The 16,359-nt window shown below is 41.5% G+C and overlaps 1 protein-coding gene across 7 annotated transcripts in view; it reads right to left on the reverse strand.

Annotated features, from left to right (window-relative positions):
- Positions 1-16,359, reverse strand: part of LOC5565467 (dipeptidyl aminopeptidase-like protein 6) — a 546,556-nt gene that overhangs the window by 239,390 nt on the left and 290,807 nt on the right. The window lies entirely within an intron of this gene.

Consider the following 16,359-nt stretch of genomic DNA (forward strand, 5'->3'; position numbering starts at 1 on the left):
GTGTTCACTGATTTTTTATAATTGACCCAGGAACCGGTTCCAAAGTGGCCAAATGGGTTCTGAACTATGCAGCTTAGTCATAGAATGCAATTATTTGAAAAATCATGAAGTTTGATGTGTCACAAGACAATGTTCACTGATTTTTTATAATTGACCCCGGAACCGGTTCCAAAGTGGCCAAATGGGTTCTGAACTATGCAGCTTAGTCATAGAATGCAATCATTTGAAAAATCATGAAGTTTGATGTGTCACAAGACAATGTTCACTGATTTTTTATAATTGACCCCGGAACCGGTTCCTCGGAAACCCGGATACCGGTTCCAAAGTGGCCAAATGGGTTCTGAACTATGCAGCTCAGTCATAGAATGCAATTATTTTGAAAAATCATGGAGTTTGATGTGTCTCAAGACAATGTTCACTGATTTTTTATAATTGACCCCGCAACCGGTTCCTCGGAAACCCGGATACCGGTTCCAAAGTGGCCAAATGGGTTCTGAACTATGCAGCTCAGTCATAGAATGCAATCATTTGAAAAATCATGAAGTTTGATGTGTCGCAAGACAATGTTCACTGATTTTCAATAATTGACCCCGGAGAAACACGGATACCGGTTCCAAAGTGGCCAAATGGGTTCTGAACTATGCTCAGTCATAGAATGCAATTATTTGTTTGATGTGTCGCATGATAGTATTTACTAGCTTCCAAAAATGGCCCCGGAACCGGTTCCCCGGAACATCCGGAAATTGTGATCCGCGGCATGCAGTGACCATGATGGCATTGTAGACATCCGTCCTCATCGTTATAGAACTAAACATTGTAAAAAATCAGTTGACTTCATATTGCAAATTCACTTTTTCGAAAGTGGCCATTTTGAATCACCCATTTTGATTCCGGAATAACTCCGGAACCAGGTGGCCAATCCTAGAATTCTGTCAAAGCCCTCAAACAAGAAGGATATGCGCTTCTTGTGTCAAAATTTGGTTTAAAAATATCAAAAAAACAAAAAAGTTACAGCCCAAAACGTGTTTTTTCCAACACTCGTTTAGGGGGGTTGGTAATGCTAAGAAAATAAATGTTCTCCTATACGCTCTCAAAGAGTAGCGGTCTGGCGAAAGGACAAACCTGCAAAATCAATATGTAATGAGCAAACTGGTGAGTAATTGGACAGGGTTGCTCCGAAGATAATTTGATATCGTTTCATTTCATTCATTTATTAAGTTAACATCTACACAGATAACACTGAATCATCAATTTCACGCCACAATACTCGGTTTGTGGCCGCATCTCTCCATCCTCGGTTCTGCCCCACGCTCGCCAAATCGATACGCACTTGATCCGCCCTCCTAGCTCGCTGCGCTCCACGCCTTCTTGTACCAACCGGATCCGAAGCGAACACCATCTTTGCAGGGTTGTTGTCCGGCATTCTTGCAACATGCCCTGCCCATCGTATCCTTCCAGCTTTGGCCGCCTTCTGGATACTGGGTTCGCCGTAGAGTTGGGCGAGCTCGTGGTTCATCCTTCGCCGCCACACACCGTTCTCCTGCACACCGCCGAAGATCGTCCTAAGCACCCGACGTTCGAAGACTCCAAGTGCTTGCAGGTCCTCCTCGAGCATCGTCCACGTTTCCTGCCCGTAGAGGACCACCGGCCTTATGAGCGTTTTGTACATGGTACATTTGGTGCGGGCGTGAATCTTTTTTGACCGCAGCTTCTTCTGGAGGCCATAGTAGGCCCGACTTCCACTGATGATGCGCCTCCGTATTTCACGGCCAACGTTATTGTCAGCCGTCAGCAAGGATCCAAGGTAGACAAACTCGTCGATCACCTCGAAAGTATCCCTGTCTATCGTAACACTGCTACCTAGGCGAGCCCTGTCGCGCTCGGCCCCACCAGCTAGCATGTACTTTGTCTTGGCCGCATTCACCATCAGTCCAACTTTTGCTGCCTCGCGTTTCAGGCGGGTGTACAGGTCTGCCATCTTTTCAAATGTTCGGCCGACGATGTCCATATCATCCGCGAAGCAAACAAATTGACTGGATCTCGTAAAAATCGTACCCCGGCAGTTGAGCCCGGCTCTCCGCATAACACCTTCTAGCGCAATATTGAACAACAGGCACGAAAGTCCATCACCTTGTCGAAGTCCCCGGTGGGATCCAAACGAACTGGAGTGTTCGCCTGAAACCTTCACACAATTTTGCACACCTTCCATCGTCGCTCTTATCAGTCTCGTGAGCTTCCCGGGAAAGCTGTTCTCGTCCATGATTTTCCATAGCTCTACGCGGTCGATACTGTCGTATGCCGCCTTGAAATCGATGAAAAGGTGATGCGTTGGGCTTGATAACTTCCCACGAACTCGTTTACTACAGGTGACAGACGACGGAAGATGATCTGGGATAATACTTTATTTTTTTTTTTTATTTATTTGACGTCAAGCATTTTGTAGACCATTCTAAATTACATTGTGTTCCTAATATCTATTTGTTTATATACTATAAATTTGTTGAGTATACTCGATTCATAATACATTCCTCAGTTACTATTGTTTTGTATATCAAAAAAGTATTTTTTCAGTTTTGTTCGAGACATGTTAACATCAATCATTTCACAATGCTGATTTATATATAGTCATCATCTGATTCAACGGACTAAATTTAGCGTAGTTCGTGCGATGATGACCTACTGTGAACAAGTAACGATTGCGCAAGTGACGAGTTGGAGTATAAAAATTCAGTTTTGAAAGTATATCAGCAGAATCAATGCGCTGTGAAACAATATCGTTAAAAAAAGACACCATAGCATAATCACGACGCACTTTCAGTGATTTCATATTGATAAGCATGCATCGTGATTCATATGATGGTAGAGGAAGTACTGACCAGCCTAAATTACGTAGTGCGTATAATAAAAACTGCTTTTGTATCGATTCTATACGTTCTTCATGTTTTTTTGTGTAAGGTGACCAAACAATACTACAATATTCTAATATTGATCTTACATATGCAACATAAAGTATTTTTAATGTGTAAGGATCACGGAAGTGTTGGCCAAATCGTTTTATGAAATTGAGCATATTTCCTGCTCTATGAATTATTGCATTATAGTGATCTACAAATGATAGTTTTGAGTCTAAGATAACTCCTAAGTCTCTTATTTTATCACATTTTTTTACATGTTCGTTTCCTAAAACAATAGACATATTTGGTGTGGTTCGTTTTCTGCTATAACTTATGAGGTTACATTTTTTTATATTCAATTCCAATAAACTTTTGCAGCACCACGTGTAGAAAATCTGTATCTCATTCTTAAAAACATTATGATCGTCATCATTCTTTATTTCTAAAAATAGCTTAATGTCGTCAGTATATATAAGGACCCTCAGTTTGTTTAGAATATAAGAAACGTCATTAACATATAAAATAAAAAGAAGAGGGCCTAAGTGTGAGCCTTGAGGTACTCCAGATGTAACATGTATTGGATTTGATCTTTTCCCATTGAATTTTACTATTTGCTGACGGTCGTTTAAATAGGACTTGATCCACTTTAGGAGACTCATTTCGATTCCCATTTTTTCAAGCTTGAAAGTCAACATTAGAATGTCAAGTTTATCAAATGCTTTAGCAATACCGCGATAATTTCGAATGTCCGATTTCTTACCTGATTTATATATAGGTACCGTAATTCTGGGTGTAGTTGATCAGTGGGGAGAAGTTGATCATTCACATACCCACATGTATAAACTGTCAATAGTGCTATAAATCTATTTCAATTAGCACAATTTCTGTGATGTTGCATAACCTGACAGATGCTCTTGATGTTCCTAAATTCGATTTGAAATTCAAGATAACTATAACACGGAAAAACACATTTTTTTGGAAATATTTAATGAACTGTTGAAGGGTTTTTCTCCAAACAATCGATTATTGTCAAGGCTATATGAAAACACCATTTAAATAAACTGTTTCATACATTCCAGATATGTTCTGTGATTCCAGTTTTGAATTAGCATTGTGGATGAAAAATCATTTTCCGAAAAAAAAAATGTATATTTTGTGAGCGAGTTGCTAATTTCAAAGAAAATTGCATACCTTTAGGCGTTTAATTTGGTGTGTACTGTATTTCTTAACATTCAAATCTAAAACTGCCCGATATATATATTCAAGTTATAAGATTTTTGAGACTTGATTCATATTCAGTGACCCCAAATTTAGTGAATAGCATATTTCTTTATTTTAGGAAACCTATCACAATAATTGATCAACTTTACCCCGGAATCAAAAACTCCAATTTTTGATTTCTAAATATTTGTTTGTTATTACGAGAACATTTCGTAAAAATTTCGTTTGTATAATTTGATAAACATCCAACCAGTACAGGTTTTAAAGAAATGTGGATGACAATACACGTAACCTACTAAGAGTTACAGAGCAGAATCGCTCAAAAGTGATCAACTTGCCCCCATTTTACGGTATAAGGAATGATTTTTTCCATACCTTTGGAAATTGACCAGTTTGAAGAGACATATTGAATAACCAAAATAATGGAGTTGTGAGTTCAGTTGCTAAGTTTTTAATGAATCCGGGTGGAATTTCATCTGGGATCCTTTAGTGGCGTCCAAATTTTTAAGACCAAACAAAATGTCTTGAACATTTATAGAATTAACGCCAACATCACTCGGAAAGTCAGCAAAATGTGAAAAGTAAGAATAATCTCGATCGTTTTCAGAAATGTTGAATAATTTTCTTGAAAAAAAATTTGCGAAAAGATTGCAAATATCTTCATAATTATTTCCTACTTTTTCATCCAAAGTCATTGTTGATGGAAAGTTGCACGATTTGAGTTTAGTTTTAACGTAATTGAAAAAATTCTTTGGACATGACTTTATTTCATTTTCAGTTTTTATGTTGTACTCGGTAAGTGCTGTAGAAATGGCTAAATTGAGTTGGTCGCAAATAACCAAATATTTTTCTAAATCGTCTGGTTTTTTATATCTTCTGTAAACTTTGTGAGCTTTTTGTTTTCGATTTTTCAAATTTATGATTTGCTTGTTGAACCAAATTGGTTTTTTGGGTTGTGATTCCTTCGTCTCTTCTTAACAGGTACTTCCTCCCTAATGGTTTCCCACAATAGATTGTAAAAGATTTCTATTGCACATTCAATATTATCTTGATTTCTCAAAACAGATTGCCAATTTGCGTTATCTAATTTAAGTCTAATATTAGTATAATTGGCTCTACTATAATCGAAAATATTCTCATACACATATTCGTGAGGAGTATGATAAATATGCATAAACATAGAATATTCTATTGCCGTGTGAAACGCTTCGTTTTTCCATAATGGTGAAATTGACTCACTCACACAGAAATATTCATGCATATTTGTCAATAAAAAATCTAGGTAACAGTTTTGTTCATTTTTTTACGTGATTTATTTGATGAAGGCCTAAGGATGCAGTTTTGTCAAAAATAAATTGCAAAGTTTCATTATCGCCAACAACAGGGAGTAGAATACTCTCGTTTTCGAAATCAGGTATGAAATCTGCATTACGTTGATTGAAATCGCCATAAATATGCACCTTGTTTTCGGGAGGAAGTTGAGTTATGATTTCTTCTGCTATCAGGAAAAAACTCTCGTATGTTGACTTACAAGCCTGATCTGGGGAAAAGTAAACTGATACAAAAATATGAGTTTCGTTACCAATATTTGATTTAACCCAAACATGCTCAATTCTTTAAATTTAGGTGAAGCAATGATTTCAGAACTGAAATTTGATGATATTGCAACTACGACCCCTCCGCCCGATCTTCTTTGTGTCAAAAGTAAGTCACGATCATTGCGAAATACGTTGTAATTGCTACCAAAAATTTCTTCACTTTTCACATCATCATTCCAACTTGTTTCTGTACCCAATATGATTGAGTACGATGAACTTAATATATTTTTATGAATTTCATTAATTTTAAAAGCACTTTTCATGCGATTAAAGTTCTGACAATAGAATAAAATTTCAGTTGGCTGTGTTTCAGAAGAAATTATTGGTAGTTCGTTATGCCGAATGCCGGCATGCACCGCATGCTTCACAAGAGGCCGTATTTAGAATGGTGATCGCCCGAAAGTTCTCACAATCTAACTTGTCGCCTTTCTTGTAGATGGGGCATATTACCCCTTCCTTCCACTCCTCCGGTAGCTGTTCTGTTTCCCAGATTGTGCCTATCAGCCGGTGCAGACAAATGGCCAGCCTCTCCGGGCCCATCTTTATGAGTTCAGCTCCGATACCATCCTTACCAGTAGCTTTATTGTTCTTGAGCTGGTGAATGGCATCCTTAACCTCCCTCAAAGTGGGGGCTGGTTGGTTTCCATCCTCCGCAGTACCGACGAAGGCATTTCCTCCATTGTCCCGACCTTCATTGCCTGTGCTCTCAGCGCCAATCAGGTGCTCGTAGAAGTGCTGCTTCCACCTTTCGATCACCTCACTCTCGTCCGTCAGAATGCTCCCATCCTTATCCCTGCACATCTCGGCTCGCGGCACGAAGCCGTTGCGGGATGCGTTGAGCTTCTGATAGAACTTACGCGTTTCTTGAGACCGGCACAGCTGTTCCATCTCCTCGCACTCCGTCTCCTCCAGGCGGCGTTTTTTCTCCCGAAAGAGGCGGGTCTGCTGTTGCCGTTTCCGTTTATAGCGTTCCACGTTCTGCCGGGTCCCTTGCTGCAGCATGACCGCCCGCGCTGCATTCTTCTCCTCCAAAACCTCCTGACACTCCTCGTCGAACCAAACGTTCCGTCGACTCCGTCCCACGTACCCGACGTTGCTCTCAGCTGCATCGTTGATGGCTGCTTTTACTGTTCTCCAGCAGTCCTCAAGAGGGGCTTCGTCCAGCTCACCCTCTTCCGGTAATGCAGCCTCGAGGTTCTGCGCTTATACCGCTGCGACATCCGGTTGCTTGAGCCGCTCTAGGTCATACCGGGGCGGCCGTCGGTACCGTAGGTTGTTAACGACGGAGAGTTTTGGGCGCAGTTTGACCATCACCAGGTAGTGGTCAGAGTCGATGTTAGCGCCACGATAGGTCCTGACGTCGATAATGTCGGAGAAGTGCCGACCATCAATCAGAACGTGGTCGATTTGCGATTCTGTCTGCTGTGGTGATCTCCAGGTGTATCGGTATGGAAGGCTGTGCTGGAAGTAGGTGCTACGAATGGCCATATTCTTGGAGGCGGCAAAATCAATTAGTCGTAGGCCGTTTTCGTTCGTCAGCCGGTGGGCGTTGAACTTTCTAATCGTCGGTCTGAATTCCTCCTCCTGGCCAACCTGAGCGTTTAGATCTCCTATGATGATTTTGACGTCGTGGCTTGGACAGCTCTCGTGCTCGCGTTCGAGCTGCGCGTAAAAAGCGGCTTTATCATCATCAGTGCTTCCGGAGTGAGGGCTGTGCACGCTTATTATGCTGAAGTTGAAGAACCGACCTTTGATCCTCAACTTGCACATTCTCTCATTGATCGGCCACCACCCGATCACGTGCCTCTGCATATCACCCATCACTATAAAAGCTGTTCCCAGCTCATGTGTATTGCCGCAGCTCTGGTAGATGGTATGGTTACCTCTAAACGTTCGCACCATTGATCCCTTCCAACACACTTCCTGCAACGCTACGATGCCGAATCGACGGTTCTCCAGCACGTCGGCGAGTATGCGTGTGCTTCCGATGAAGTTGAGAGATTTACAGTTCCACGTACCGAGCTTACAATCGCTAGTCCTTTTACGTCGCTGTGGTCTTTGCCGATTGTCCCGGTTCGTATTCTCTCGTTGATTATTCGTTGCTTGATTTTTTTACGGCTGGCTTGCAGGGCCTGACACCAACCCCCTAGATTTCCGGAGGACCATTCCCCCTAAATGTTCGGAGGACCATAGTGCACAGTTTAGCTTAGAGTCCTTCTCTGGCACTCGGACGATGATCAGCCGCCCCTGACATGGGGAACAGACGCTGTTGTGAGCCGCTCCTAACATGGAGTACAGACGCTCAAGGTTTGCAGAAGCAAAAGCAAACCCCCCCTTCCCTGTCAGCATACGACCAAAGTTCCCACCGGGGGTTGGTTACCCGATCTTCCCTAAGGTTACTCGTACCCCGGCCAGTACCGCGAGGAGGTAGGGATAGGAGTTGCTGGGCAAGAGGCTAAGGACCGCATTTTATTCCTTCAGGTACGCGAGGTACCAATGGTACGCCATGCCCAGCCATTTACCAACCATAATTTGATATCGGCGATACTTTAATGTTTTCAGCAAAGCTGGCGATAGAAGGACTTTTGCTGTATTAAAAAAAAAAAACTTTATGCAAGCTGACACGATAAGGATTGCATTGCAAAATAATAGATTAAGTGATTTACAGCAAAATGGCGCCAGAAGCATGTTATTTTAAAAAAATAAGAATTAGATAAAGATGGAAATTCAAGAAAACTGGCGAGATAAGGACTGTTTGCTATAAAATAATAATAATTCTCAAAAAAAAAACTGATGAGAAGGATTTTACCAAACAAAACAAATTACTTTTATGCGGAAAAAGATTTTTATGCAACTCGAAAAAGATTGTTTTTTTTTATGAAAATGACTGCTTTGTATAAAGATTCCAGATTTGTTTTTAATCTGGCGAGAGAAAGTGCAGATTGGCTTGAAATAAAATGATTTGTGAAGAACTATTTTTATGAAGTTTTCGAGCTGGTTCAGGAAATCACAAATTGGCAGTAAAAATATTTTTGACTTTGTTGCTTGGTTGATTTTCCTGGAGCCTGGTAAGCTCTTTACAAGAAAGCATTTTCAAAATCAATTTTATTGTATAGGACGAATAGAATTGTTAAAATGTTTCGATTTTGTGGCTTGATGGATTCTTCTGGAGCCTGGTAAGCTCCATCCAAGAAAGCATTTACAAAATCAGTAGGATCAATAGAATATGTAAATCAGCATTGTTAAAATGTTTTGATTTTGTGGCTTAATGGATTCTTCTGGAGCCTGGTAAGCTCCATCCAAGAAAGCATTTACAAAATCAGTAGGACAAATAGAATATGTAAATCAGCATTGTTAAAATGTTGTGATTTTGTGGCTTGGTGGATTCTTCTGGAGCCTGGTAAACTTCATCCAAGAAAGCATTTTCAAAATCAATTTTATTGTGTAGGACGGATAGAATATGTAAATTGACATTGTTAAAATGTTTCGATTTTGTGACTTGACGGATTCTTCTGGAGCCTGGTAAGCTCCATCCATGAAAGCATTTACAAAATCAGTAGGACGAATAGAATATGTAAATCAGCATTGTTAAAATGTTTTGGTTTTGTGGCTTGATGGATTCTTCTGGCGCCTGGTAAGCTCCATCCAAGAAATCATTTTCACAATCATCGCTTGATCGACTTTTCTGAAGTTTACAATGTTCAGTCCAAGAAACGTTATGTGTATTCAAATAACAGTATGTCAGCGTTTGCTATAAAATAATAATAATTCTCAGAAAACTTGTGGAAAGAAAACAAATGGAGGCGAAAGAAAGGACAGTTTTACTGAAAAAAGCAGTCTGGCGAGAAAAGGACTGACTGCCTAATGTTAATGGTCCATGCAAATCTTAGTACAACTCTTCATATTGAATTGAAAGTTTAAAACATAATGCGGCACATGAATTCACTTGTCCAGAATATGAAACACTGTGTCAGGATTAGATCAGATTTTTAAATAAAAAATGCAAAATGTTCAAGTATATTTTAAAAATGACCTGGGGCACGAACATTCTGAAAACACCATTATTTTTGTTTATTTTTATACTTCCAAGCCCGGGGTGTCCGGTCTCTGTGCATTCAGATCGACTTTTTTGTCGAACTGTGTTATCCATGACGCGTTGGAACGTCGATGAAGCATTTTTCAGACCGAAAGGCATTCTCAAAAATTCGTAGTGTCCGTTTTCAACACTGAAAGCTGTTTTCTCAATATCCCTCTTGCTTACCTCGATTTGATGAAAACCAGATGCAAGGTCGAGAGTGGAAAAGTACATGCAACGGCCTAGCTTATCAAGAATATCGGTTATATTGGGTATAAGGACTGTTTATTTAAGAAAGTGGACACGTATTTTTTAAAGGAAACTGTTTATTTTCGAACAAATTCATGAGTTCTCTTGAAATACATGGAAATCAAGGTAATAACGACCAAATGCACATAAGTTTGAACATTTATTGAGAATTCCTCGAGAATGTTATGACTTTTCTCTTGATACCTTCCATCGGGTTCTGCACAACTTTCTTCGGAATTTTTCGTTGTGTTATTGACAGAGATGCATTTGAACGCGTTCTGTTCATGTTCTGTTCAAAGCATGTGCTCACGAGAGCCGTGATCAAGTTCAAACAATGGGGCTCTGCACTGTTTTGATTTTGCATGGGATTTTGACGTTCACTGGCCTTGTTGTTTACAAATTTTGTGAAGGGGTGACAGAGAGAGAAAGATTTTTGTGCAGAGCCCCATTAGCTTCGTTTGAACACAGTGCACTGTTCATCATGTGCACTATCAGTCATTGCACGATAAAAAGAAACAAGGTATTATATTCCGAAAAATGACATTTGGTAGTGACGTCATTCCTATCGCAATCTCGAACGAGTACAAGAGAAAGCAAAGCCTGCTCTCTTTTACTATCCTTCTAAGCCCCATGCTTGACGTCGCATGTTTTTTATTGAAAATCGTTGTTTACACGTGGGAATAGCCTACCTTGTTGTGTATACCGTGAGTCATTGTTTTCTCCGCCGGGTATAGCAAATACTGGCCAATTGGGCAAGTTAGAATTGTTTGTATCAAATATATAATAATTTGCTATTTTTTAATAACATTTCTGTTTCAGGATCATAGATCTAATCCACCAAAATGCTGTTGAAACCCGACGATACAAAAGTGGCCTAACAGTAGCGCCTGGGAGACGATATCTGTTGTCATTCCAAACAGGGACCGCACGATGAGTTCTGTTCAACAAACGTTGTTCGGATAAATTCAATATATTTTCTAAAATAAAATGTTATTTGAAAATTAATCGACATTCATAGTATTTTGGAAGGTTTACTCTTACTATACGAATGCCAATTTGCCCTGCTGCCGATTAACTTTTATCCGTTCGTTCATCTCATTCGAATTATTACGATTCACCTATGTAGAGTCATTCGATTTTCGGCAGTGTGTTTTGTCGAAGGGCAAGAGTTGTTAATGTGCACATTGCGTTATTTTTCAGAATTTGTCCCATCATTCGACAACTAGCGAATAACATTCGCTTGTTGGAGTACGGTCGGGACCCAACCGCAGTATCCCCGCCTAGCTACTCAAAACTTGGAACGCTAAGGTCGAAATATGAAAATACGGTTTGCGATTTTTCAGAACACAACTTCGTGTTCAATCTAGTGGCCGTGTGTTTGATCAAAGATCTGAACACGAACACGAGAGCAATAAAAGGATCATTCGCGAACGCTCACATAGGGTGACCATATCGTGGAGATTCAAAATCAGGACATTTTGCAATTTTCACAATTTTCCTGTGCAAATTCCATTTTGCCTCAAATTCTGAACATGACTCATATTCCTAACAGCAGCGATAACAAAGATTTTTCTTTTAATTTCTGACGTTGAGGACTTGCAATGTACGATTTCCGGAATCTAATTATTAGCGCGTATGAGCATAACTATGAATTTTTAAATAGAACTAACCTTTGCTAAGACAACAATCTATAGATTTTTAGAAGACACTAGGGCGTTTTGACTTTTGTTTTGCTAGGTATCTGACAAATATTGTCTCAAGTTTATTGTTTGAAGTCTGTCAAAAATTACAAAAGGAATCCTCTTGGTTAGACTGTCGCTTAAAATTATATCAAGCATCTCGTCAGGAATTTAACAACAGGAATCCTTTGAGAATCTATCGAGGGTCTTAAAACATCCAGTCCAGGATATCCTGTAACAGTCTCGCCTGCAATTTATCTGAGTGTAGGATGGTTGACCGGGATATTGGTTGGACCGGTACGGCCGACTAACACGAATATACGTTTCTTTCCACTGCAGTTGCAGTTGTTGGATTTGAAACAGACCAAGGTGTAAATTGAGCAAGTTCTAGAGGCCTGCTGTCAGCGAAGCTGTTGGAAATTCGATAGATATAGATAATTATACTATGCGTCCTACATTCTACATCCAGAACATTGTTATTTTCAGGCATTCAGTGTCACAATAAGTTTGACCTACCCTGTCGACAGCTGGGCACAATGGCCAGGTGGCAGCAGGAGTGGGATAACTCGGAGAAAGGGAGGTGGACCCACAGGCTCATTCCTAACGTGTCGGTGTGGACGACCAGAAAACATGGAGAAGTTAACTTCTTCCTGACCCAGTTTCTGTCAGGCCATGGATGCTTCCGGAAATATCTGCACAGATTCGGACACGCAGAATCTCCACATTGTCCGGCCTGTCCAAATATCGAGGAGACACCGAAGCACGTTATATTCGACTGCCCTCGATTCAGGGATATAAGAAGCGAGATGATGCCAGAAACCGCAAGCGTCCTAAATCCGGACAACATCGTGCAGAACATGTGCCAGCATGAAAGCACTTGGAATGCGGTGAACAGGGGAATAACGGCGATTATGTCGTTGCTGCAAGGAGATGGCGTGAAGACCAGAGAGCTTCGGGTCGCGATCGGAGTAGGCTAGATCCTCCGTCGGGGACTAGACCGAGTAGAGCGGGCGTAGCGTAGTATCGGTTAATAGTCGTCGGGGCGCCTGCAAACCGGAAGCCATCCTCCAACCGGAATTGCAGAACCGACCCTGGCACTTGGCCGACCAACGTCGAGTCGGAGTATGCTGAGTCCACCGCCGGGGTCCAGCTGAGTAATTCGCGAAATAGCACCGGCAAATGGTCGTCGGGGCGCCTGTGAACCGGAAGTTTTCCTCCACCGGAATCGCAGGACCGACCTCGGCATCTGCCCGGCCAGCTTCGGAGTAGGCTAAGTCCACCGCCGGGGACTAGTTGAGTAGATCGCGTTGTTGCACCGGCAAATGATCGTCGGGGCGCCTGTGAACCGGAAGCTTCCCTCCACCGGAATCGCAGGACCGACCTCGGCATCTGCCCGGATAGCATCGGTTCGGGAGATCTTCCGCCGCCGGGGAAATCTTCGTTGGAGTAGGATAGATCCACCGCCGGGGACTACTCTGAGTAGTACGTAGCGTATCACCGGCTTGAGTCGTCGGAGCGCCAGTGAACCGGAAGCCATCCTCCAACCGGAATCGCTGGACCGACTTCGGCACTCCACCGGCCAGTATCGAATCAAGAAGAAGCGCGTAGCCGGAGTAGGCTAGCTCCACCGTCGGGGACTAAGCCGAGTAGCATCGATCGTCACAAACCAGTTTTGGGTCGTCTGGGCGCCTGTGAACCGGAAGTCATCCTCCAACCGGAATCGCTGGACCGACCTCGGCATCCAACTGGTCAACAAGGAGAGCTCGAACAGCAGCAGCGGAGAACGAGTCGTCGTAGAGCAACGAAGTGCACATGAGCGTCCAGCCCAAGGGAAGTATGCGTCGTCGCACAGAAAGCTGTCCAAAGTCCCGGCGAGATGTTCAACCGCCAATTGGGCAAAACGCTCCAACAGCGAACTAGCAGAACAGTTAGAGGCTGAGATTGAAGAAGTGCATGAGCACAGAAGTGCATGAGCACAGCCCTCCCCCGATGAAGTTGCCTGATGTAGTTCCGGGGGGGATCGAGGCACAGGAGCAGTAGGGAAAGTTTTTTAGTGGTTAAGCACGCCTAACGTGAGTCCCACACCGTGCCAACTCACAACAGGCCTGGCTTTTGAAGCTTTTTTGTACCCTACTATAAATAAAAAAAAAAAAAAACCCTGTCGACAGCATATGCCAAAGGCTATGTACACATTTCGACGCTGATCTCAAAAGCTTTCCCCTTCATGTCTTTGGACGATAAATCTACAAGAGATTTCGTTGATATAACCGGATGACAATAGTAATGAGCATTTTTCTTGAATAATGGTGATTTGAACCTCTGTAATTTTGATATTTTTTCATTTTTGTTTAATGTGATGAAATCTATTATGTAAGATTACGGAAATCCTTACAGTAATATTGTTGGTTGAACTCCATCGTAATTTACTAATGGAACTGTTATGCGGGTATATTCAATATAGGACGCACATGGTTTGGTGTTTTTTCGCATTTTGTTCATAAAAAAACACAATTTTAAAAATGATTCCAAAAAGTACTCTAAAAGTAAACACTTCAAATTGAAATGGGACTGTTATGCAAGTATGGGCAGCTTAGCTATGTGATAAAAACGAATCATATAAATGGCATTTATATTTTATAAATCGCCCGAAACTCGTGTTCCAAAAACCTTAAACATATTTTTGATCTCAATTATCTGTGTTTGTGATCACAGATATTTGTAGGCCAGAATAGGATAAAATCTGTGTAATTACAGATAATTCTGTGCATGTGGCATCACATTTCTATGAGATAAAAGACAATTTTGTAAGTATTTCGTCAATCAACGAATCTCTTCGTAAAAACGCGATTTTACTCAAATTCTGATCTACTGTCAAAATTTCAATCTAATGAAAAGCTCAGCAAAAAGGAAAGAAATATATAAAAACCTGGGTACTGCGTACTGAATCAATATGTTTGCCAAGTGGGAGCCTGATTGCCGGAGCCAACATTCGAGATTGTGGTTATGTTACTTGTTAGACATCTCATTTGAACGTATTATAATACCAGAAATTTAAAATTATATTTATTTTTGTTATTTTTACATTGCAAAATATTGTTCAATAGTGTAAATATTATTTAAAGGGATATATTGTGATTTGCTTTGATAGATGTGTAGGGTCCTATCCCCTGGATTACATCGAGCTGACAATCTACAATATGGAATGATGTCCACTTATTCTTCTTCTGTTGCTGCCGCTGCCGTTGCTTCCCACTTGAACCAGCAAACGCTGCCGGCTCCGAGCTGACCTTCACACCTCCACCTTGCTGCTTGATTTCCTCGTCAAGCAATCTGCACTTGACAAATTCCAGCGTCAAGGTATCCTCCAGCATGGTTTCCAAAGCTGTTACGACAGTCGCAAAAGACGACCCCAACGTCAAGAGGAGATGGCATACCACATCGAGATCATCCAGCTGCGCACCGGTACTTTTGTATTCCCGGACAATCTTATCGAAGATCAGGAAATTCTCACTTAGGGATCCACCTTCGTGGCGCAACGTAAGCATCTTCCGTTTTAGATGCAGCCGGCTGGCCACACTCTTCCACTCGAACACCCGTTGGAGAGCCAACCAAATTGTTTCGATGTCTGGTAATCTTGCACGTATTCCAGCTGGCTGTCGTGAATCCTGGAGATCAACAAAGATTTGCAGCGCCTCTCCTGCTTCTTAATTTAACTTAAGTACAGTTGTGTAATGAAAAAGTAAACAACACATGATTAATGTCAGGAGTGTATCAAGGGGGGTTCGCCAATGTGGTATTAAGAAAGGGGTATGAAATTGTATTCTAACAGGTAGCAGACAAAAAGGAACAGCATACACCGGAGCCGGAGCGTAAGACGAAGAAGCCGTTGCAGAAGAAGAAGATGCAAAATCCAGAAGAAGTTGAAATCGGTTTTTCAGTGAAAAGTGATACTTTGGGCAGTATTGACGATGAAAATGAATTTGAAGATGTGGATGAAACAATGTACTTTTAAGATGAGTGTTTTGGAATGGAAGAAATGTTCCGTGTACCGGATGTCCAACAGGAAATCGAATCGTCCGTTTTGAATTGGACGTAGTCAGAAGGTCGCAGCGAAGTAACCAAGGCCAATTGCCATCGAAGTACGAAAATTTTGTAGTGGGAGTGGCCCAGGCCGCAATGATAGAGACGAGGAGTTTCAAGGAAGCAGTTGTCGGTCCGAATAAGGATAAATGGGTCCGTGCTATAGAAGAAGAATATGAGTCATTAATGGCGAAGTATACGTGGTCACTGGTGCCGCTTCCACACGGATGGCAAGTGATTGGTTCTAAATGGGTGTATCAACACAAGACTGATTCGTCTGGACGAGTGGTTAGACTTAAAGCACGATTGGTCGCACAGGGCCCAACGACCGGGAATAGATTTCGTAGAAGTGTTTGCCCCTGTCGCAATGCAATCAACCTTCAGAGTACTCTTGGCGGTTGCAGGGCACAAAAACTTTAATATAAGGCATATTGACGTGCAAAATGTTTACTTGATATGCATATCATATTATGATATAATTTTGTTAGGCTCCGTTATCCATAGAACATAATGAAACAGAAATATAACATAATGTCTTTTATTTCCCTTTAAGATTTTTTTTT

Source organism: Aedes aegypti, unplaced genomic scaffold (assembly GCF_002204515.2).
Source record: "Aedes aegypti strain LVP_AGWG unplaced genomic scaffold, AaegL5.0 Primary Assembly AGWG_AaegL5_hic_scaff_5_PBJ_arrow, whole genome shotgun sequence".
In the NCBI taxonomy this organism is placed as follows: domain Eukaryota; kingdom Metazoa; phylum Arthropoda; class Insecta; order Diptera; family Culicidae; genus Aedes; species Aedes aegypti.